The following is a 24,949-nucleotide window of genomic DNA, read 5'->3' on the forward strand; positions in this document are numbered from 1 at the left end:
TTACTTTAAGAGTGCAACCAGTAGTGCAATTGCTGAGATTCAGTGCCATGGCATAAGGAAGTAGAAGCATTGCAAAGATGCTTTACTAGCAGTCTCAATAATGAAATCTAGTTGTTGATCCTGCCCGCCCACCCCAAGGAATTTGGTGATATGCATTTTCACTGGAAGCTTGTCTTCCTAAGGCTGTGGGAGACAAAAAAAACTTGAAGCACCTGCCTTCAGGAGATACCTTGCTCTTTGTCCTTACTCTATGTATCTTTCTTTAAAGTGATTTAAGAAGACTGTTTAGCATCTTGTGCTGACTCTTGATATGTTAGAGGAAGGCATGGCAATTTACCCCTGAACATATTGTCAAAAGCAAAAGCAGATAGCAATCCTGGGATTCACTCCCTCTTCAGTGTGGTCTGAGATCATTGTTTCCTTTTTCTTTGATGACTCAGGGTGCGTCTTCACTGACACTTCAAGCCAGAGGGGGCTGAATCAGCTCCATGGCCATGACAAGATGCATAGAGCTGATTTGGTATAACACAGATCAAGTCTGCTTAATGAGGCCCTGAACTATGTTAACAGAACTTGCTGGATACTCAAGAGCTTTCCAGAAACTCCAGGGTAATTCATGTCTTTGGGCTGGTGTAATCAAGTATACCACTTTCTATTTAGGAAGCAGCATTCAGGGAGCTCAGGGACAGGGGATGGCACCTACCTTGCCACTGGGCACAGAAATGCCAGTATTCAAGTTTCAGTGAATACTGGAGTGATTATATCAAAAGTGCAGAGATGCCATTTTTGTCATTGGCCACTCCAGATGCTGAGAGATGACCAGCGCCATTTTCATACCTCGTGGCCACTACAAACAGAAGACCATGAAATAGCAACATAAGTGTTGTAGAAAAGCAGCCCTAATATAGTCCTGGTGCTGCTTGCCCATGCCCATGCAACCACCATCCAATCGCAAGGACAGTTTGGAAGCATAAAGTGTAACCTCTGTCTAGCTCCTGAGCCACTTGAGAGAGGGCAGTTTAGCCTGCAGCAATGCTGATCCAGAATACCTCACTCCAAATCATCATCACCAGTTCTGCCCTACCAAGATGTATTCTCTAGATGTGTCTCTGCCATCTAGAGCAGTGGTTTCGAACCTTTGGTCCTCCAAGTGTTTTGGGTTTCCGCTCTCATGATTCCTAACAGCTGGTAAGATGGCTGGTATTTCTGGGAGTTGAACCAAAAACAACTTTAGTGAACAACATTATACTCCATGGGAATGAAGGAATTGCATACACTTAACATCTACAATGGCCCTTTTGTCATCTATTCCCAGAAACTGGTAGCCATCACAGAAATCAAACTGATTCACCAGATCAGGGTTTGTTTTTTTTTGTAAATTAAGGGATATTACATTGCAGTTTAGGCGACACTGCTGCCCTTAGAAATTGCCATCTGGAATCTCTTAAAGAACTGGTCAAACCTCAATTAAGAAAGAGTGTATTGATTTTCTAGTAGTCTAATAAACATCCTTTAAATGTCTTACAGCACTTCCTTAAAACCAATAAAAGTGCATTTGAAAACACTTCTCAATTTCTGAAAGCACTTTAATGCTCTTTTGGTGCTAAAAGGGAAATGAGTACAGCATTTCTCAATGGCAAGTCTCTGTGTATTTAAAAGTCTCCTCCTACTCTCTGGCATTCTGGCTTGATCTCTAAGAGCAGCCAGCCGCACCTTTTGAAGTGCTAATGCATGTAGAAAATAGATGTATTCTCAGTGGTTGCACCAAAGCTCTGGGATTCCCCATTCATCTTGAGGTTCACTGCTCCTGAGTGTTCTCCGCAGCTGAACATGTCATCCTGCCTTATGCTGAGTCAGTTGACTGTTCTGTTTAACTAATGTTCTCTGTTCTGGATAGCAGCAGTTCTCTAATCTTTCAGCCAAAGAAAGTTTTTCCCAGGCCTTTTCCCTTTAAATTCTTTAATTGGAGATGCCAGGAACTGAAGTGTTCCTGCTCAGGGCTTGAACACAATGCATTAAAAATGACAATACATCCACCAGGGATTGAAATTCTGACTTGATTCATCATCATTCAGTCAGTGGGGGAATAACGGGGTGGGTGGGGGGTGGGGGGCTGTCTCCATTGTGATGTGGCAATAATATGCACATATATACATGGATTACACAAGTTTGAAATATTTTTGTGTATCTTTGAATATTTCCGTAAATGCTAAAATATATTTTAAAATGGCCTGTTGAAATGTTGTGTTGGATGAATATTTTTGACATTTCTGTATGTTTGCATTTAGCTACAGAAAGAGAAAGATCATCTGAGGTTTGCATTTAGCTACAGAAAGAGAAAGATCATCTGAGGTTTTTTTGAACAGAGGAAAACATGACCTCAAAAAAGGGCATTTGAGGTTTAATTCTTAGACAGAGGCAGACCCCTGGTGGCCCTTGAATAATCTCTAGCCATGCTGCTTGCCTATTCTGATGTCAGTCTCTCTGATTGCAAAATATCCCACATCCCTACCTCTTGACACATTACTTACTGGGTTAACATCATCTTTTTTCTTTGCTAATAGTGTCACAGTTAATCTACATGCATTTTGTTACATTGATATATTACTTCCCAAACATTTCAAGACAGAGGTGGACTAGAAAAAGCAGGTCTGAAAGAACTGAGAAAGATACTCAACTGTAAAAATATATTATTAGATATCAAAGTCAGGATTGTCCATGTTATTCTATGTTTAATTTCATTGTATGCTTGTGAAAGCTGGACAGTGAAAAAGACTGATAAAAGAATAATCTCATTTGAAATGTGTTGCTTGGCAAGAGTTCTGTGGCTAAAACAGACTGCCAGAAAAACAAATGAACAGGTCCCCGATCAAATTAAGGATGAACCCCTCCTAGAGGCTAATATGATTTATTCCCATGCATAACCAGAATGATTGCGGATCACCGAAGATCCCAGTGATCTCAGGGATGCCCGTGTGGGGCTGTCGCCCCACATCCCACACCATCGCAACTCCCTCTTGCATCATCACATTGGGGGGGGGAGCCTTCTTGAGCCGGATCGACCCATGCAAATCCTAATGCAAAGATGGGGAGCTGCTCATTAACCACTGTCAGCATTTTTGTGGTGGCGGCAGGATGTTTGTGGCAGTTCACCCACAGAGCTGCCCCAGAAGTACATTTCCAGAATGTGATGGGAGCCACTGAGCTCCATGGCTGAGGACAAAAAATCCTGTCACCTTTGCCAAATTTTGAACAGTGTGAAGAAGTAGAATGATAGCCATACTTTGGGCATATAATGAGAAGACAAAATTCAAGAGAAAAGACAATAATGCTTGGCAAAATAGAAGGCAGTAAGAAAGGAATATGGCTACACTATAGATGGGATAGACACGATCAAGGAGACCACAGCCCTGAGTTTTCAAGATCTGAGCAGAGCTGTTGATAACAGGATGACCTGGAGGTTTCATTCATAGGGTTGCCATAAGTTGAAGTCAATTTGATGGTATTACCAACAATAACTTTTTCTTTTTAAGTCCGGTTTGCATCATTCAGAGTAAACTGAGTTTGGGTTGCCAAGAAGACAAATAAAAGGGTCCCAGATGGAAGAATGAGTGAGAAACTGAAATATCTTAAAAGTTAATCGGTTAATCAGAGGATTAACTGGGACAGATGGAGGGTATGCAAAACCAATATGAAACTAAATCCACCCCATTTAACTTTTCTCTTCTTCATTCCATGGGCCCAATCTCTCTGTTCTGGCGCTATTTTGCCCTCTTTCTATCACAGGACTAAAATCCCTTTCTCCTTATCTGTTATTCCACTACATTGTCTCTGCTATGGTGCCAGAGAACTAAATACTACACCTACTGGTTCTGAACTCAATTGGGCTGATTTATTAGATAAAATCAAATTGTTGCACGCAGGACTCCTATCATCACAGGCATTGAAGATACAGTACATTTCAAAAATATGATTTATTAATATTGGTACTGAGATTGATATACTTTAGTGCACACTTTTGGGGAAAGGAGAGAATCCAAAATTCAGAGATCCAAGCACACTTAATATCACTATCATTGCCTCTAGTACTTCTTTTGGTCTTATATATGTTAATAGACCTTCTATTATTTGCAAAGAGTAAACAATTCCTTGGAAATCTGTTGCTCAGTTATGACATTCTGCTGTGGGAAATATGCAAATTTTCCTGTGTGAAATGACTACCATGGGTACATCTCTCTCCTAGTGATAGCTGGAATTGGATCTTGGATTTTACAACTCTGTGCTGTAAAACTGAGTTATAACAATCTTACTACATCATCTCCTTATTCTTATTCAGAACATATTGGGTTTTCACGTGTTTTAAAAGTTAATCACTTTGTGAGATTTCTCTTTGGAAACTGCCCACTCAATAGGCAGATGATCACTTTAAATAACATTGCCAAAATTCAAATCCTTTGCATCGTATCTTCGTCGGTGCCAAATATGCTCCTTGATGAAACACCCCTAGGGATTAGAGAAGAATTAAATTGGCTAGTTACAGCTGATAATGTTTTGAAAATGACGTTGATGAAGCAGGCTTTTATCAATCCATTCTAAACATAAGTTAGAATGGCACGTTGTGAATCAGATTCAAAAAGTAAGTTAAGAATAGAAGAATTTATTTATTACTGATAATTCGGAAGAAAAGGCCTGTCCTATCAAGTATTTTATTTCACACTGTGGCCGACCAGATGCAAAAAGAATATGACAGCAACAACTCTCACACAGAAGTTAAGGTTCTAGGTGGGTTTCAGGACCTGCTTATCTCCGCGATTGCCTCCTCCCTTATGAACCCACGTGGGCCTTAAGATCAACCAGGGAGGTCCTTCTCTCATTCCCACCTCCGTCTCAGGTACGGTTGGTGGGGACAAGGGAGAGGGCCTTCTCGGTGGTGGCCCTTCAGCTCTGGAACTCCCTCACGAGGAAGATCAGACTGGCACCTTCCCTGTCCATCTTTCGTAAGGACCTTAAAACATGGCTGCATCGATGCGCCTTCGAATGAATAGTTCCAGTTAGGTATTAACTTGTCACAATTATTGCATTTTATAAAGGTCCCTCACTCTTGTTGATTTTAATCTTGTAATCTTCTCTAATCACCCTATATTATTATCCTCGAGTCTCACGTAGAGTCTGCACAAGCTCACCCTTACATATTTGTTCTATGCCCTTGGTTTGAAGGACCGGATATGTTTATGCTGTTTTATGCTGTGTAATGTTGTTTTCATTGTTTTATATTGTTTTAAATTATAAATTATGACTGTGTTTTAATGTATGATGATGCTGGGCTTGTCTCCATGTGAGCCGCCCTGAGTCCCCTCGGAGAGATGGGAGCGGGATATAAAAATAAAGTTATCATTACTATTACACTCTATTATGACTGTGTTCCACAGGCAAGCTGCCTTTGATCCTAATACTTCTAGTGCCCAATCAGAGAATCACAGAACAACAGAGTTGGAAGATTCATCAGGTCCATCTACTGCTCATTGTAGGATCTTCAGCTATAATATCCATAGCAGCTAGCTCCTTTTGAAGACGTCCAGAGACAGAGACATCAGCCATCCCTCGAAGCCATTCTTCCTATTAAATAATTTCCTTCCAATGTTCAATCAAAATCCAACCTCCTAAAACTTAAAATCAATAGACTTGGTTCTTTCTCCTTGGGCAGCAGAGAACAGACCTGTCTTCTGTTCTCTGTGAAATCTCTACTCTCCCCAAGGCTGAATAGGTCCAATTCCCTCAACCTCTCCCTGTATGTTTTTCTTTTCATGCATCCTATCTCACTTAGTATATTTCTCCAAACTCTCTCCAACTTGTGATAGAATAATAGAGTTGGAAGAGACCACATAGGCCATCTAGTGCCATCCCCTGCCGTGCAAGAAAATCCTTAAAAGGAAGTGCCTAAAACTGAGTGCAATACTCCAAATGAAGCTGGATGAGTTTGGAATTATTATTATTATTATTATTATTATTATTATTATTATTATTATTATTATTTGCTTTGAAAGCTATGGTTCTATTTAATAGAATTTTCCTTCTTTACCGTACCATCACATCTCTGGGTCATAATTCGATTTGTGATCAACAATAATCGCAGTCTTGTGCTCTTTGCATCTGTCTAATCAGATTTGATGGATGTAGGGATCTTAAGGATATTCACAAATTTCCATTGCCTTATAGGCAATGAAATTTCAAATAGAAATTTGAAATTAATAGATTAATGCTATCTTGGTCCCTAATCCTCACATGGTCAAGAAGGGGGTGGCCTCTGCCAATGTGGATATTCCTCCACATCATCATAACTGACAACAGAAATAACACCTGAAACCAATTATAGAAAAACATCATCAGTTTTATCCACTTATATTTATGTAATATAATATAATATAAAAACATTTCTTGGGGCTCCACAATAAACTTTTCATTCGAAAAGGGCTCTGTGGCTGAAAAAGTTTGAGAATCCCTGCCTTAGAGGAAGATATTTTGCATGAGTAATCACTGAAGTAAAATTCAGCTACCAATCCATAGATAGAATGGAAAAAAAATTCTTTGCAAAATGTCTTCAGCCAACCCTGTAGAAAGATTAAATAGTGAAATTAGTACATTTTCAGGAAGAGGTCCTTTTATTTCTTCAAAGAGACCAGGTATGTGTACATATCTGAAATTCTATTTGTTGGTTTCTTGTCTTTCTAATCTGCCAAAAATGAACATCTTTTAAGAGGAGTTAGGCCTAGCTTGGGGTGATAAAAGCCTGCAATATACTGTTAAGTGTTCCCACTAATGGTTATGTACTTATAGCTGTTGACAAACTAGATCAAATGAACCCAACACAAATATAGTTTTCCTCTCTTTAGTCAAATTTGTTCTGCCTATTAAATTCCTCATTTTGCAAGAAGGATGAATTAGTACTATTAAAGCTTAGAGAATGCACCCCAAATAGGGGAAAAAAGGCTTGTTAGAGAGTTTTCCAAAAATGAATCAAAGAAGGGAGGAAGAAAGATTGACCTTCTCTGGAAAAAACCCACCTTGATCCTTTCTCTGTTAAATTCCTTGATATTCTTTAAAGATGCATAAAAGTCTGAGAGTGTTATAAAGGTGTCAGAATGATTATGAGAGAGAATATGGTCTATACAGCACACCTGAATTGGTTAGGGTGAATCACCAATAATCCAGTTCTCTAGAAAATGTTTGATTTCTCTTGTGATTGATATATGCATTGTATCAAACCATCCACATTTTTTATCATGTCAGACTTGAGAACATACTGCAAGTTGCTTCTGGTGTGAGAAAATTGGCCTTCAATAGAGACGTTGCCCACGGGACACCTGGATGTGTTACCATCCTGCTGGGAAGTTTCTCTCATGTCCCCGCAAGCTAGAGCTGACAGATTGGCACTCACCCCTCTCATAGATTTGAAATGACAATCTTCAGGTCAGCAACCCAACCTTCAGGTCAGCAGTTCAGCCGTCACAAGGGCTTAACCCATTGCGCCTCCTAGAGTCCACTGAAAAAGAGACAAAGTAAAAGGGTCTGGTGAAATGACAGGTTCTGGAAATTGTGAGATGTCTTCATTACATATTTTCTATTACTGTTGTCTATTCCTTTCCTTCAATTCATTTTCTTTCCTGGATTAGTCACATATAACACTGCAAAAGTGGAACCCATGTATGCACACAGATCTGTGCCAAGGGAGAAGGTTTTTTTTTCCCCATGTCAGGAGCAACCTGAGTTGCTTCTGGGGTGAGAGAATTGGCCGCAGGCAAGGACGTTGCCCAGGGGACGCCCAGATGTTTTAATGTTTTTCCATCCTTGTGGGAGGCTTCTCTCATGTCCCCGCATGGAGCTGGAGCTGATAGAGGGAGCTCATCCGCGCTCTCCCCGGGTGGGATTCGAACCTGGCAGCCTTCAGGTCAGCAACCCAACCTTCAAGTCAGAAGGCTTTAATCCACTAGGCCACAGGGAGAAGTGGGAAGGTACCACTATGTGGGTGTAACTGAACATCTCTTTGCATCTGAGTGCCTCTCAGTTATTAGTCTTATTATTTGATAAATATAGACAGTTGTTCATCTCTATTACACAACAGAGAATTGAAAAAAAAAAGCTGGGAAATTCAGTCCAACATCTCTGTGATTTTCCATTCAACAAGGTTTGACATGCATATACAGATATTTCTATCAACAGGAGTCCCAGTGGCATATGGCTGTTAAAACCGGAATTCCTTTTTAAGTATGCCAATATCTTTTAATTACATTCCTAACATGGTTTGACCTGACAGTATCTATCACACAGCCTAGATTCATAAATCAAAAAGAGTATCATTTTGTCCTTGACGGAAGCCTTTTTGAACTAAAATATGTAGGTGCGGATCATTACTGTGGAGCTATCTGTCAAAAATCCACTGCCATCAGCAGGAGTGTTCTTCAAAGCTTCCCATTTGCAAATCAACGTTTGCATGAGGGTGTGTATTTGTGGGGGGGGGGGGGGGGATAGATTTTAGATCAAAGTCAGAAATTAAAGTATGATATTGTACATGTTGCATTTAATCTCCAAACACCTCAGTACAATCTGAGTCAACAAGGAAAAAAGACTTCTCCATTCTAGTACCCTGCCGAAAGGATACCCACTGAGATGTAGATGATGCCAAAACTGGAAAAAACCCTGTACCATTTCAAATCTTCCTGGTTATTCAAGCCTTATATGTAGTGATCCCACCCCCATTGGATTTGCCCTTTTGGAACTGACTAATATTTATAGACTATTTTGTATAGATCTATTTTATTTTTAACAGTCTGACCCAAGGCTTTGGGAATTGCAAACTGAGCTGAGGACACAGGGGAAAACACAGAGGAGCAGAGAAAAAAATAGGACATTTAAAAGCATCTGAGAAATTGGGATGACAGAAGATTAATTGGACCTGTTCCTGCCAAACTGGCAGAATTGGTTTGTACGTGCATTAAAGTAGGCCAAGTGTTGTTTATGTTTATCCCCAAAAGTATATCAATGACATTTAGAAAAATGTCCCTGTATCAAATTTGAATATTCTTCATCAAACTGAGATAAATAAGGTAGCTATGAAATCAAAATTAGTATATTGTTGTAGATGAAATGGTAAATACAAAACCTGTAGTCTCAAGTTTATTTACACGGGCACATGATTACATTGCCATATAATCCAGTTCAATGCAGTTAATACACATTCTGAAACTGCATTATATGGCAGTGTAGAACCAGGTTCAGATTCTCTTTCAGGTTTCTTCAGAAGACTATACATAGTAAGTAAGTAAATAAAACTTTATTTCTACCCCACCCTATCTCCCCATGGGGATTCAGGGCAGTTCACAACATAAAAGGCTAACATTCAATGTCGTAAAAGTACCACAATAGACTTGACAGTTCCAATCAATTAAAAGAAAACATTCAACAATAACAAGCGAGTCTCATAAACAATAATTAACAAATTACACAGAATTAAAAGAAAGAGTTAAAAGCCATGTCCAAATTCCATTCCTTATTACAAAAAGCCAGATCTTTAAACATACGTAATATATAGCAATGATGGTGACTATATTATGCCCAAGCCGCATGAGACCCTAAAGGATGAATGTTCCATTTCTTTTGCAGGAAAAAGAGGAGACAGCTGTAGTTTAAGCAATGCTCCTTTCACAAATCTAAAGTACAAATCATTTTGTTTTATTTACTTTTGAACCAGGCCCCAAACAAATTGATTATCCTCACCACCCTGTCATTGTTGTCCAGACCCTGTTCCCAACTTCAGGAAAATAAACAAACGGCACTTCTGATAACCTATATACAGGAGCTTCCTTGCATAACTCAAGTTTGGATGGATGAATGGTTAGATGGAGGGTGAATCGAAGCATGTGGAATGGCAAAGATGGGTTTTTAGTCCTAACCTGAAAATATTGGTAAACAACTTGGAGAAAGGGATTAATTTTACTAGGGCTTCCTTAGCTCGAACAAATGTCACTGCACATTTTTTGTCTCCACGTGTTCCTTAATGATACTTGTATAACCAGTGACCTTCAGTCTTATTTTGATTTTTGTTTTGTTTTTGTACATAAGTGTGAAAAGTAGGAAAGTCAAAATAAACTCGTTGATTTGCTTTTCCAACTGTGAAGTCAAAATCTTTCTGGGCAATATTTTTGTCTGAATTTTGGATCTTTTCCCCTCTTTGTAAGAAAATTAAAGAGGAAGACCTTTCTCTTTCTCTCCTGGTATAAAAGGAAGCATGGCTTCATTCCTATATGTGGAGTTTCTGATTCAAGATTCATTTTGGATCAGTGGTGTTTAAAGGAAGATTTGCAGGATAATATGCACTATAAAATAAAAGTGGCTGAAATTTACATAATTGAGAAAAATACAGAGATGCAGATCTTAGTCAATGGGAAACAATTGAGTGGATGAGGTAAATTATGCAAAGAAATGGGTTCACTGGGATGAATGCATTACAAATTTCATAAATGTTGGTATGGGAAGAACTCTTCATGCCAAAACAAAAAGAAAAGGAGAAGAATAGAAGAGGATGCAAGTTGTATTCAGAGAAACTTAACAATACTGAGACTAAATTATTTTCACACTTCTGATATATATCTATCCCAATTTTCACAATCACATTAGCCTTTTCCTGACTAAGGGATTTATTACACAGGGCCACACAGTTGCAATTACAGTAGGATAATACCCTGTTTCCCCGAAAATAAGACATCCCTGGAAAATAAGACCTAGTAGAGATTTTGCTGAATTGCTAAATATAAGGCCTCCCCCGAAAGTAAGACATAGCAAAGTTTTTGTTTGGAAGCATGCCTGGCGCCTGCCAAACAGAACGCCAGAACATGCAGAATTGGTAAATGTACATACCAGTAATGGTAGTAACAAGAAATTCTTGATAGGATTCACAGTTTGTCTGGTTATGTTGGTTTGTAATGACAACTACTGTATAGTATATAATAAATGTTCATTTTTTTTTGTTCAACAATAAATGTGAATTCTTCTTCATTAAAAAATAAGACATCTCCTGAAAATAAGACCTAGCACATCTTTGGGAGCAAAAATTAATATAAGACACTGTCATATTTTCGGGGAAACACGGTACCATCTTTGGTTGGAATTTATCATTCAACATCATGTCTCTCCAGCTGCTGCTTTTTTGTATTTCAATTGTTAGTGCAACTCATCTTTTCATTGATGGGAAAAAAGCTATCAGTGGGTCCCAATATCACTGTTGGTGTTGTTAATCCCTTCCACCTCAGTTCTGATATTTTGGCATTCATGCGACAGGAGTGGGCATGATTCTCTTACTCTTCTCCTCACTATTTCCAAACACGGTGGGGTTGCTTTTACTACAATTTTCCTTTCTTTTTGTATTACCTTTTCTTTTATTGTTTACTGTCATTGCTCAATCAGAGCAAAAGGAAATAAAAAATTGAAAGATGTGCAAGCCTTGAGAAGGCCATACATGGAAGATGAGTTTAGTTAGACTGTGTCAAAGAGTGATTACAGGACTGTGCCTCACCAAAGCAACACCATAGGACAGTGGTTCTCAACCTGTGGGTCCCCAGGTGTTTTGGCCTACAACTCCCAGAAATTCCAGCCAGTTTACCGGCTGTTAGGATTTCTGGGAGTTGAAGGCCAAAACATCTGGGGATCCAAAGGTTGAGAACCACTGCTGTAGCACAATGGCAGAGAACCTTGATTGTTACCATATTGATATGTTTTCATTTGCTTAAACAATGTCATGATTGTGAGACAACATCCTGGTGTGATAAAGGACCTCATCAGGTGGCTGCTAGACTTCATTCCATGTGCATAAGAAATGGAGCCCACAGAGGCCATCATATGAAGAACATTGAATTTGAGCCCAAATACCTCTATCAGGAATTGGGTCTCAATTGATTCTTGATAGAGAAAGCTGGCCATCCCTGAAGATGGGGAAAGATAGGATGGAATGGGTTAGGATGGTTCCCTCTGCTTCCCCCCCGCAGGTGAGAACCAGATGGCCAAGCAACTTCAGAGTATGGTCAAAATGGCAAAAGTTATTAATACACACAGGCTAGGGGATGCTTGAGCAGTTTGCTTTTTCCTGCCCTGCCCTCTGCTTAGTTGAGCAAACCAGTTTTGCACTTTGAATTCAGTTTACAACAGTTGATGCAATCTGAGGACAAAAGGGGAAAATTGGCAGAGAAGAGATATTTTAAAAGCAGCTGAAAATGTGGGACATAAGAGGAATAATCAGGACTGTCTCTGCCAAATTGGAATACTTGGACTGTATTGACTTCAAGGCTTGTTTTGGAACTGACTGCCTGGTCTTGAAATGCTTGTGCAAGCTCCATGAAAAATAACATTCACAATGAGATGGGATGTTATGTGTTTTCCTCTTTCTTGGTTTGTCCTGGAGCGACTAGAAATTGACCTTTTTTTCGTGTAAGCTTCCTGATTTACACTGTGTACTGAAGAATGTGTAACATTGCCCCCCTCACCTCCACAATGTAATATAGTATTGGCTTCTGAGACTGTAATTTTGGATTTTATGTCACAAACCTGCTATGTTGTGTTGAATTGTGTGCCATGAGGGGAAGTGAGCTGGGAAGGGTAGTGTATGTGAGGGCTGAAAAAATGAGCTTTTCTTTTTGCCATAGGGGGAATATATGGCTAGAGTACCTGTAGTCCATCCGCTTTTCCGACTCTTTTTTTCTATCTAGATATACGACTTGCAGCCATAGTTTAGAAAAATGTAATCTCTCCTAAGTATAACTCACAAATTGATCTATCAGAGAGAATATGTGGTTTAGGAGAAAGCATGGGAGACTCAGTCCAGAGAGCCGCTCTACTGATATTTCTCATTGGGACAAACTATAGTTGATTCCTGTAATGACCTTTTGAGGAAAATTGGATTAAGATAGAAAGTGAGAGGTTCAGCCAAACTCCCACATGCTTCTAGAAATTTGTGAGGTTTTCATGGGATGATTTTCAGTATTGCTACCAGCAATCACACAGCTTCCTGTTTATGCTACAGTTATGAGCAGCAGCTCTGCACATGGACTGATGCAGAAGTCTTCCATATAAGAGCAGAGCCTATCCCCATCAGGATCAGGACAATGAACCTTATAGCAGTCTCTTTTTGTGTAGTTCATTGGACGCATATGTGTACACGTAGAGTTCAGCAGTGAGTAGTATTTCAATATGAATAGTATTTCAATATTTGGTTTGGATAGTACCCCAAGCTAATTGAAATTGTATGGAGCCCCAGGTGGCGTAGTGGATTAAAGCCTTGTGACTTGAAGGTTGGGTTGCTGATCTGAAAGCTGCCAGGTTCGAATCCCACCCGGGGAGAGCGCAGATGAGCTCCCTCTATCAGCTCCAGCTACATGCAGGGACATGAGAGAAGCCTCCCACAAGGATGATAAAAACATCAAACATCCAGGCGTCCCCTGGGCAACGTCCTTGCAGACAGCCACTTCTCTCACACCAGAAGCGACTTACAGTTTCTCAAGTTGCTCCTGACACGAACCCCCCCCCCCAAAAAAAAAAACCTTGAAATTGTAGGGGAGATAAGGTGGATATAAATAGTGTTGTTGTTGTTGTTGTTGTTGTTGTTGTTGTTGTGTTAAGTCAAATGGCATTGTGAAATATATCATCATGCTTACAATGAGATTGAAGGGAAACGTAGAAGAAAAACCCTGCCATCCTGTTCAAATTTAGTGAGATCCCCACCCCATCCTACTCTTATACTTCAGCTACAGTAGTTTATGAAATTAATAATATAAATTACTAAAAGAGAAAAAGGAGATGTGCACTTCTGTTGATAGAGGATAAGATTTCTATCTAACTTAATGAGCATCAAGATAAATTATACTTGTTATATTCTGTTTTCATATCTTAAAACAGTTCCTGATAAAAAGAACGATGAATTTAAACTTGTTTGACATTTTGAACAAGCACAGGCAAAGCTATATTTTCCAAAGCACATGTACAGCCCCAGATTTAGTGGGGACAGTGCCACTAAATCATTTGTTATCCCACATTTTAAAATACCCCAGTATTTAAAATACAGAGGTATTTCCATTTTTTCTCATTTGAACTCAACTTTACTCCAGTTGCTGCAAACTGAGTAAAATGTTCAGAAATAGTTTGCACTCATTTAACTTAACAATGGGGAAAGAAAAGGATGGTGCAATTGCCCTTTCCTGTCAATTTAAGCAAAAGTAAACAACTGCAGCTTCTCCAGTCTCTATTAAAAACCTTTTTGCCATTTTAGACACACTCTGATGTTACTTGGCCACAAATGACTTGGTTTCCTTTTATGAAAATGTTTGGGGTATGTATGGTAGGTTGGATCTCCCTTATCTGCAATGCTTGGATTCAGAGGTTTTTCAGATTTTTGATTTTTTAGTTTTTAGAACAATTTATATCTATATCTTTATCTATAGATATAGATATATAGAACAATTCATATACACACAGTGAATTAAGAATGGGGGGAAAAGGGCTAGCCATTTGTCCAGATCTGGCTTTTTCTCAAGAACCCCATGTTCCACCATTGTGAGAAATTTGATGGGGAAATGGAGCTGTGTGTTGTGGCGGGGGGCATGTCAGATCCTATGGCTTGACTTACACAAAGCCTCCATAAAAATCTGGTGTCAGGGGATGAAAAAGTCCAATGCATACAGCTGCTGCAGACTGAGGGAATATTAGAAATCTCTGGCTGTCAAGTCAATTCACACCATATTCTCTTTCCATCCAGCAGCTCATACACTGGAAACAGGTTGGGAAGGGTAAGCATGGTACAGATTGGCCAGATAGCTGGAGCTTTCCCAAGCCCATGGCAGCTAGATACATTCTGACTTTTCCCTCCCCTGTGTAAGTCAAATTGGAGCCCTCTCTCCTTCTCTCATCCCCAACAAATATCTGACAGTAGTATACCAAGTAATCCTTGAGTTAAAACTCAGCACTGCTGGATGTGTAGCTAGCCCCCTTTCCTTAAGGGTGGAAGCAGCAGTGGCAGCAAAATGTTTAGTCTTTTGGGGTCATTCAGATTTCTGGGAAAAGGAGGCTTAATGTGTATTGTACACATTTAAAGGCAGTACACAAAAGCACTCTCCTATTCACAGATAGCCGCTGAACCTTTGTGGAGAAAGTAGAAGAATCTCCAAAAGTTAATGTGCACATTGACAATAGCCTATATATACAGTAGAGTGTCATTTATCCAACATTCTGGATTATCCAACGCATTTTTGTAGTCAATGTTTTCAATAAATCTTGATTCAATAAATTTGGTGCTAAATTCGTAAATACAGTATTGAACTGCGTATTGAACTACTTTTTCTGTCAAATTTGTTGTATAACATGATGTTTTGGTGCTTAATTTGTAAAACCATAACCTAATTTGATGTGTAATAGGCTTTTCCTTAATCCCTCCTTATTATCCAACATATTTGCTTATCCAACATTCTGCCGGCCCATTTTATGTTGGATAAGTGAGACTCTACTGTAGTATGCATGGAGCATTAATATAAAACAGAATCTTCAGCACTGTACTATGAGAGGGAAGGCTCTAGAAATCGCTTTGGATAAAAAGAGAGATTTTACAGCCTCATCTGTATTTTCTCCTATGGAATGGCATGATTTGATCATTATGCACTAGAAGGTTCATGGCTTGTACGTCTTTTTTGAAAAGCTAGGCATTAAAATACTAGGTGATTTCTGATTTACCTCTTTAGATTTTAAAATCACTCTAAAATATTTATGTACCACCTTTCCCCAAAATTCAAGGTGATGTGGGTGTTACATGCAAAGTGCTTTCCCACATCCTGAGTGCTATGAATGGAGCTAAGTTTGATGTCATCTGTCTAACACTATAATGAATAGTAATGGCTCGTAATGACCATAATGAGCGCTAGCAGGTGAACATGTCAAATACAGTGAAGCTGAGAATCATTCCCTCTGGAATGCCGAAGGCTGGCAGGAGAACAAAATGGAAGCTCTGCTCCTTCTAGGAATCTTTTTAAATAGCACATCATTCATCCAGGGGTGGCACATTTGATTGTGCAGCAAAACCTTTGATATCCTACTTCTTAAAATGTGAGATTTGTCAGGGGTATTTTAAAATGAGAGCTCTTCTGCTTTTAAACTTGGAATGGTAGAGGTGGAGTAGGAAGCACAAAATATATTCTTTTGAGAGTAAATAATACAAAACATATCTGAAATTGGGTTATTTTCTATACAAACTGTATAGGACTTTAGGTTGGAAGATGAAACACACACCCACTGTGTCAGGGTTAGAAAATTTGTCCCAAAAATAGCTTGTTGACCTTGGGTCACCTTTGGACTCTCTCAACTCCAATGTAATATTTGGGCACCCACCATTCTAATATTTCTTTTTAAAAAAGAAAGAAATGCAACGAACTGGGTTTTTTATTCTGAAAATAACCTCTGGCTTGACTAGCTGTTTTGATTTGACTAGCTGTTTTAGATTCCCAAAATAGTATCCTTGTTATTTCTTTTTAATTGCTACCACATGTAATAGATTTGCACGAAGCCCAAAGGAGTGGATCAATGACAAATTGTATAGGATAGGATATAGATTCATGTATAAGTCAACCTCATGAATAAGTTGAGGACAGGTTTGAGGGGTCAGAATTATGGATTTTTGATATAACCCATGGATAAGTTGAGGGTCATTCCGGAGAGAAGGGCAAACGCCAGCACTACAAGGAACCAGATACCTCTGGCTGCTGCCACCATTTCCCCACCCAGGCTCTCAAAAAGCCCTTTCACCACTCTGCTTAGAGAAGTGGATAGTTCTTTTTTTACATTAGGGTTACAATATTAACTCTTAAAAGAGAGAGAGAGAGAGAGAGAGAGAGAGAGAGAGAGAGAGAACACTTATCTAAGTGGAATGGCAAAAGATGAGAGCATTAACTGTCTCAGGAAAAATATAAAAGGTTCTCCTCTACTATCTCAGTGCTCCTTTAAGGGGAAGCACCAATGAGCTTCCACAGCTACCACCTTTCCTATTCAAGGCATTCAAAAAGTGCAAAAGCAGTGCAAGGTGGAGAGAGTACGGTGGTAAATGCTTCTTTTGGGTTCTCCCGGGATGAACTGAGATATTGCCTTTCACAACTCCTTTCACAAAAGGTGGCTCCTTTTTCTTAATAAGAGCTAATGTACAGTACCGAAATTGGCCCATGGATGTTGAACCAGGTTTTCTGGGTCAATTTTTTAGCTAAGATTTCTAGACTTATGCATGATTATATGCAGTATTTCTCTCCCTACATTTCTCAGGGTAGAACCAAACAGCCTTTAAAAAGCTGAAGTGGCTTTCACTTCCCAACAATCTATCCCAATAGTCTGGAGATTTCATCATGATTCAAGAAGCCATTCCAGAATGAGGCTATGTAGATGGAAGGGGCAGGACTATTTATGCAAATAGCAATAATGATTGAGAATAACAAATCAACCAAAGACTCAAATAGTGCGCTATCAAAGTGAAGGGCTTCTACTGTTCCCACAAGGAACATTAAAGCGGTGCATGTTAATGTTGCTTGGCAACACTACCCACTGTCCTTGATGCTGGATGGGGGCGGGGGTCTCTGCTTGACAGTGTTTGGTAAAAAATAGAATAAAATAAAATAGTAATGTAGACAGCCCCCGAGTTACAAACATTCAGCTTACAAATGACATAGTTAGGAGCAAGGGTGAGACAACTGGAAGTGAGAGAAATCTATCCCTAGGAAGCGAAATTCACTCTGAAAGAGTTATCATGGGGACAAGGTGTCTCAGCTGACACTTTCTAGCCAATCCTTGTTTCCACAAGGCAATCTTTTTCAAAATCCAGTGATCACAGGGACAGAAGCAAAATCTTCTGAACAGGGGCACAGAAAGCAAAAGAAACACCACAGGGGCGTTAACCCTTCCCTATGCTATCCAAAGCTAAACATATATATTTATTTGACTAGAGTTACATTTTAAAATGTACCTGTTCTGACTTATAAATTCAACTTATACGCAACTTAGGGATAGCCTGTACTAAAACGCTGCATTTCTTGCAACATATATAAGCCTTTCCTTGACACACTATGTAACCTTTTATAATAACCATTTTATAGACTGAGTCTTAGAATCATCTGTATTTTCATTTAGAGTCAATATGTGAATCCTCTGTTGCTGAGAGGGCACAAAAAGATATCACCATTCTGAAACCACCAGGAAAGCCTTTTCTCTGTTTTCCAGTAAAACATGATGCAAATGTGTCCATACTAAATTGATAAGCCTTCTTTGTTTAGTAAGCTGGACACATGCTTTGGTTTTTCCTCAGGTGAGTCATTATATTTTATTATGTTCATCCATTTTATTGTTTCCATCCTTTTAACTGCCAGATTAATGTTGCTGCTTCTGCTGCTATTATGACTACTACTAGGACTTTCATGGCTCACCAACCCCCACTAGTTGTGACTTCAGCAAACTTTCACAGATGAAATCTGAGGTACATGTGGCTAAACCCATCCTTTTAGTGTCCCATCAATCCCATCGCCTCCAAATTTTCAGAGATGAAAATCAAGATATTTGTGCCAATCAGAATGTGGTCAAGATGGTTGAAGCTATTACTGTGGAAAAACGCACAAATCAGGAGAGGCTGCAGCTATTTGCTTTGACCTGAGTCTATGGGGAAGGGTGAGATTCCACCTCCCTTCCCTCTGCTGAGTCAATTAAGCCTGAGTGAGTTTTGTGTCTTGAATCTGTCTACACAAGCCAAAAATTCCAGACTCTTGCAAATGCATTACCAGATATTCAAAGCAGTCTTGACAGGCTGGATAAGGTCCATTTCAGACTGATCCTCTGCCCAGATGGGCACCCCCACCACCATCATTTCTTGTGTACCATGCTGGCCACAGAGTTCTTACCAAGTGCCTGGCCATTACCTGTCACATCTGCTGTTGTCAGAAGATCAATGCTCCCTCCTTTATGTTGATCCCTATTCTGTTATAAACATATGTTTATGAGGGCCAAAGGCTTATTTATTTATTTACAGTATTTATATTCCGCTCTTCTTACCCCAAAGGGGACTGAGGGAGGATTACAGAACATACACATGCGGCAAAAGTTCAGTGCTGTTTTATACACAACTAGACAGACAATTATACATAGATAAGAGGTATATATATTGGCTTTCCCCATCTGTTCAGCATCATGGAAGGTGTTGTGCTCAATTCAGGAGATGGGGGGTGCTGCTGCTCCATCTCCCTACCGAAGAGCTAGTTTGTGGCGTTCTCCTTTTGGATTGAATTACTGGCATTCCTTCTGGATGACTCAGAATATCCTCCCCCACACTTTTTTATGAGCAGTACCTATTTATAACAAGGAGCCCTGGTGGCAAAGTGTGTTAAAGCTCTGAGCTTCTGAATTTGCAGACCGAAGGGTCCCAGGTTCAAACCCCGGGAGCGACGGGAGCGCCCACTGTTAGCTCCAGCTTCTGCCAACCTAGCAGTTCGAAAACATGCCAATGTGAGTAGATCAATAGGTACCACTCTGGCAAGAAGGTAACGGCACTCCATGCAGTCATGCCAGCCACATGACCTTGGAGGTGTCTATGGGCAATGAGCACCAACCCCCAGAGTCAGACACGACTGGACTTAACGTCAGGGGAAACCTTTACCTTTTTTTTTACCTATTTATCTAATCACATTTTGGTTTTTGAACTGCTAGGTGGGCGGAAGCTGGGCTAAAGGCCAGGAGCTCTCCTTGACCCAGCTTCGAACTGGCAGCCTTTCGACTAACAAGACTGACTTCAGCTGGTGTTTAACCTGCTGTGCTAAAGCCAGCCCTTGGACAGAGCTCCATCGTAGTGGGGAGCCACAGTGAGGAAACAGAGAATAACATGTCAGCTTAGTAGAGCCAATAGGGTCCCAGCCTGTAAGGAAATGCATGCTGGATATGGGGCTGTTCTGGGCCAGATTTACAAAGGAGTGGCCTGGCTGGTGTTGACACAGCATTAGTTTGCTCTGATTGAATTACATTGAGATGAAAGGACATGTTCAAGGCAGCTGAAAAAAAGTGCAATGACAAGGGACTAATCAAGTCTATCCCTGCAAATTAGAGCAGTTGGCAGGTAAGCTTCAGACATAATCAAGATGTGAAAAACAGGTGGAAAAGCCCTTCTTATTGATTTCTATGAACTAATGGCCATGGTATAATGCATTACTGCTTTTTCTACCATTTCCTCTTAATTTTCAGATAGGTTTAAACATGCCATTGTCTATTACATAAAGGACTATGGTTTCTGTGTGTGTGTGTGTGTGTGTGTGTGTGTGTGTGTGTGTGTGTGTGGGTTTCTTACCTGTGCAGCAACATCAATCTCTGGGAACTATTCTTGTTTCTCAGCTACTGTTGACTTAGGGTAATACTGAAAGCCATAAAATTCATCGCCAGCTTTTAAGAAAAGAAAGAGCTCATTGGTCTCTTAATTAGACAGGTCAGATAAGTAAAGTTTTTTCAGTTGTTTCTGCAATTTATGAGATTCACACTCATTTCTGTTTGGCCATTATAACCTACCAAGTTTGAATGTAAAGTAGCATATAATGAAGCATTAAATCTTCTTCCTTTTAGTCTTCCTAAACTACATTTGTGACAGATTAGACGTTTGTGGGTTGCATTATGAATGCACATGTTCCAAGAAAGTGTGCAACCTACATGAACTGTATAGTCAATGGTTCTATAATTAGGAACCTCGGAACTATTCAAGCATGTTCTATACACTTTTGTAATGAGTAGTTTTCTTTAAATTAGGTATGGAAACTTTTTAAAGGCTGTATTTACAAATGAGAATCCTTTGAGAGATTATGTGGCAGAGTTAGATGACACAAATGATGGCAGACTTGTGATAGGTGGATCTGCACAAATATTCTGCATCCAGGCAGACTGCCCAACACACACTATTACTGTACAATCAAAGGTCTGGAAGCCATGTCCTATGAGGACTAGCTTAGGGAGTTGGGTATCTTTAGCCTGGAGAAGAAAAGGTTAAGAGAAGGTTAAGAAGTGACATGGTAGTTCTGTTTAAATATTTGAAAGGATGTCATATTGAAGAGGGAGCAGGCTTTTTTTCTGCTGCTCAGAGACTAAAAGCAATGAACTGCAGGAAAAGAGATTCCACCTACACGTTAAGAAGGAATTTTATTCGAAGTAGAATACATTGCATCAGAATGTGGTGGAATCTCCTTTTTGATTGCTTTTAAAGCAGAGACTCATTTGCTGGAAGCGCTTTGATTGCGTATTCCTGCATGGCAGAATGAGGTTGGAATAGGAGGCCCTTGTGGTAACTTCCAATCTGTGATCCTATGATTACACAATGTAGAAACAGTGATGTTCACTGCATTTGGATTACAGTAGAGGATTTTTAGCAGGTTTAAGGATATAACATCATTGTTTCCTGGTGCTTGTAAGGATAACAGAACAATAATCTGAGAACTGTCTGCAGCTTTCTACTATTCAGCTGATCAGCAGAAAAACAATGTGCGATGTGTTTCCAGTATGTTCAGTATTTAAAAGAAACATGATAGCAGAAACTGAGTTCCTGACAAAAAAACAGCAGTAAGGGAAATAGTGATGACAGAAAAGTAGAAGTGCAGATCTCCAGAGCCATGATAGCAGAATGGTGATATAAGCAGGCAACAAAATAGAATGTCAGACTATGGTAGACCTGCTCTGCAAACTTTAGATCAGATGAGAATGTCATTGCCTCAGATGTCAAGAGGAAACAGCTAAGCACATGGAACTGAGACATTTGTATGCATTTTGATCATGGCAGTTTGTGACACTTATGAGTCATTGACAATTATAGACCAAAAAAGAGGGTTCATCTACACCAGGTAGTTTAACCCAGTGCAAATGTGCTCTGTAACAGTTCTGAATCCAGCATGTTTGTGCTGAATCCAGGATTATTGTTTATATGGGCAGCTGCTCCACTCAAGGGACACCCATCTTACATCCTCCATGTTGCTGCCACCACCAGCCCTAGCTTGCCACTGAGCTCTGTGCAATTTCCTGCATAAGAATGGGGCATCTCCTTGACCAGCATGAAGAAGTGAGAGTGACATAAGAATAAGAATGGGGCATCTTCTTCTGACATCAGTAAAGATGTCTTCAGGACCAGAAAGAAGGAGGGGTGATCATTCTCCTTCTTCATGCTGGTCATAAGGATGCTCCGTTCGGATATCAGCAGAGACATCCATGAGAGTCAGAAGTGGAGATAGACCTCCAAGGCCAGCTAGTTGTGGTGGCGGCAGCAGCACGTCCAAGATCAATCCCCTTTCTCTGATGAACATGGGAAAATATGATAAGTGTCAGACCCTAGGCAGCGGAGCACCAAGAACCAGACGCAGAGGCCAATATCTATCTAATATCTTTATTAAGTAAATATATAAAAGTAATAAAAACAAGTGAAGAATATAGTTCAGAAGCTGACCTATCAAATGAGGTCAAATAAAGTCCAGAAATGTATTGTCCAATACTTGATATTAGAGTTCAAAGTTTTAAATCCAATAACCGAAACACACACTATTGCCAAGCAATAGTGTGGGGAAAGCGCCCAGAGTCTTTGAAGTCCAAGGTAGCTTGAGAACAAGGCTGGAAACAAACTTGAATCATTAAACAAGGTCCGTGACTAGGAACAAGGCGAAACAGAGATTATAAGAACAAGGTCCGTGGCTAAAAAACAAGGCTAGACCAATCGTGAATACTTGATCCGTGAAGCAAGGAACTGGGGTTGCGGACTTTGCGAAGTCCACACAAGGCTGGAAACACGATGTTGCTTCTGGAGCTGCTCAGTTGACTCCGCAACAATTCTAACATGCCAGGCACCTATATTGGGGTCTCGTTTTCCCGCCAAACAGGTGTTCAGTGTCCTCTTTCCCTAGAGAACAGGGAACGAAACCTAACTTTGCAGATGTGAGACTCTCTGGATTTTCCCAGGGGAAACATGGCTAATCAGTGTCTTGTTTGGCAGCAATTCTTAGACTCCTGTGAACCCGCTCTTTAACTCCCCTGTCTGCAGTAAAGGAATGTCTCCTAGCGAAGGGAGGTGAGAGCTGTTCAAGGTCGGTTTTAATTGGCTTTTGGGCAAGAACATCAACATCAGGCATTTTGAAGGAGTCCGGCTGTTGTTGATCCGGAGAAAACCCCATGTTTTCATCCTCATCTGCCACAGTGACACTAGGAACGGGACTACAAGGCCCATGAGGCATCACAATAAGTGGTGATGAACACGGAAAAGAGTGTTCCATCTAAACATCGTAATGGGCTGAATCAGTCCCAGTCCAGTAGTTCAGACTGTCACAAAGCAGATACTTTCAGCAAACTCCAGAGTATCCCCAACTTTACCTGCAGAGGGGAAAAGCTTGTTTAAATACCCAGAATCCTTCCAAATAGCATGCTCATGGGTCTTACAGACAAAAAGTCATGCTTGAAGTCTATGCATTTGAACTTTTCAAATGAATGGGATAATCTGGAACAGGAACTTATTCACTGTAATTTTCCATGATACTTTATATCATATAGGCCTTATAACCTTTATATTTTTGAGAAACCTAGGCCCTTCTCCCACTTGAATCCAATTTACTACTCTGTCTGAGATGTCTATAACTCCAAAGTTTTTTGAGTTTGAGATATAGCTAGAAGGAGTTATTTGACTTCGTGTGTTCTCTAATGCTCCCATATATTTCCTTCTTAATTTAATAGAACCATTGAAGGGAATAAACCTTGTCCAACTCAGGACTTGTGATGCAGGATATCACTGAGGAATAGTATTAGTCTACACTTAAATAACTCTAGGAAAGGAAACTACAACCAGTAATTATGTTATTTGATTCTTTTCATTTGGATGCCTTTCCAACTGCTTAGCTCAAACCCACTTTCATGAAATTTGTATCCCCAATTCTAGTCTTGCTGTCTGGATCAATAAAACGGAAGTGTTCACAGCCTTCTCTGCAGCAGAGCATCAAATGTTTGAAGACCATCACCATAGGGTTCAATTGCTCCTTTCTAGTGATTTCCTTTGGGCACAGAGAACATCGAACATCACATTTCCATGTGTTGCTATTCATTAAACCTTTCTCTGTGAAAAATATCAGCTCTGAAATCAGTGCCCACCTTGAAACCTGTGATAGAGCTCTATTGATCTGATCACTTCTCGTAGTAGTCACTGTAATAATAATAATAATAATAATAATAATAATAATAATAATAATAATAATAATAGGCACAGTGAAGACATCTGCCCTTGCGCTTTGCTACTCTGCTGCTGAATATGCATGCCCAGTGTGGAACACATCTCACCATGGTAAAACTGTGGATGTGGCTCTTAATGAGACATGCTGATTATCACAGGATGTCTATGCCCCACACCACTGGAGAAATTATACTGTTTTTCTGGCATTGCACTACCTGATATCTATCAGGAAGTAGCAGCCAGCAATGAAACGACCAGGCAGTGACATCTCCGGCCCATCCCCTGTTAGGATATCAGCCAGCACGCTAATGCCTTAAATCAAGAAATAGTTTTCTAAGATTCACAGAGATACTTGCAGGAACACATCAGCAAGTGAGAGTCCAAAAGTGGCAGGCTAAAACCTGGAACCTCAATCAGTGACTGACGCTGGATGAGATACTCTTTCCTAGGCACACAGAAGATGGGGTGGCTTGGAAGGTACTGAACAGACTGCGCTCTGGCACCATGAGATGAAGAGTCAACCTTAAGAAATGGGGCTACAAAGTGGAGTCCACCACATGCGAGGGTGGAGAAGAGCAAATCACAGAACACCTATTACAATGCAATCTGAGCCCTGTCACATGCACAATGGAGGAACTCCTTATAGCAACACTAGAGGCACTCCAAGTGGCCGGC

At 40.0% G+C, this 24,949-nt stretch overlaps 2 protein-coding genes across 9 annotated transcripts in view; one reads left to right on the plus strand and one right to left on the minus strand.

The window, feature by feature from the left end:
* The window catches only part of nlgn1 (neuroligin 1), an 816,109-nt gene that overhangs the window by 451,777 nt on the left and 339,383 nt on the right, over positions 1 to 24,949 (plus strand). The window lies entirely within an intron of this gene.
* The window catches only part of LOC134298055 (uncharacterized), a 324,686-nt gene that overhangs the window by 85,344 nt on the left and 214,393 nt on the right, over positions 1 to 24,949 (minus strand). The window lies entirely within an intron of this gene.

Source organism: Anolis carolinensis, chromosome 3 (assembly GCF_035594765.1).
Source record: "Anolis carolinensis isolate JA03-04 chromosome 3, rAnoCar3.1.pri, whole genome shotgun sequence".
Classification (NCBI taxonomy): Eukaryota; Metazoa; Chordata; class Lepidosauria; order Squamata; family Dactyloidae; genus Anolis; species Anolis carolinensis.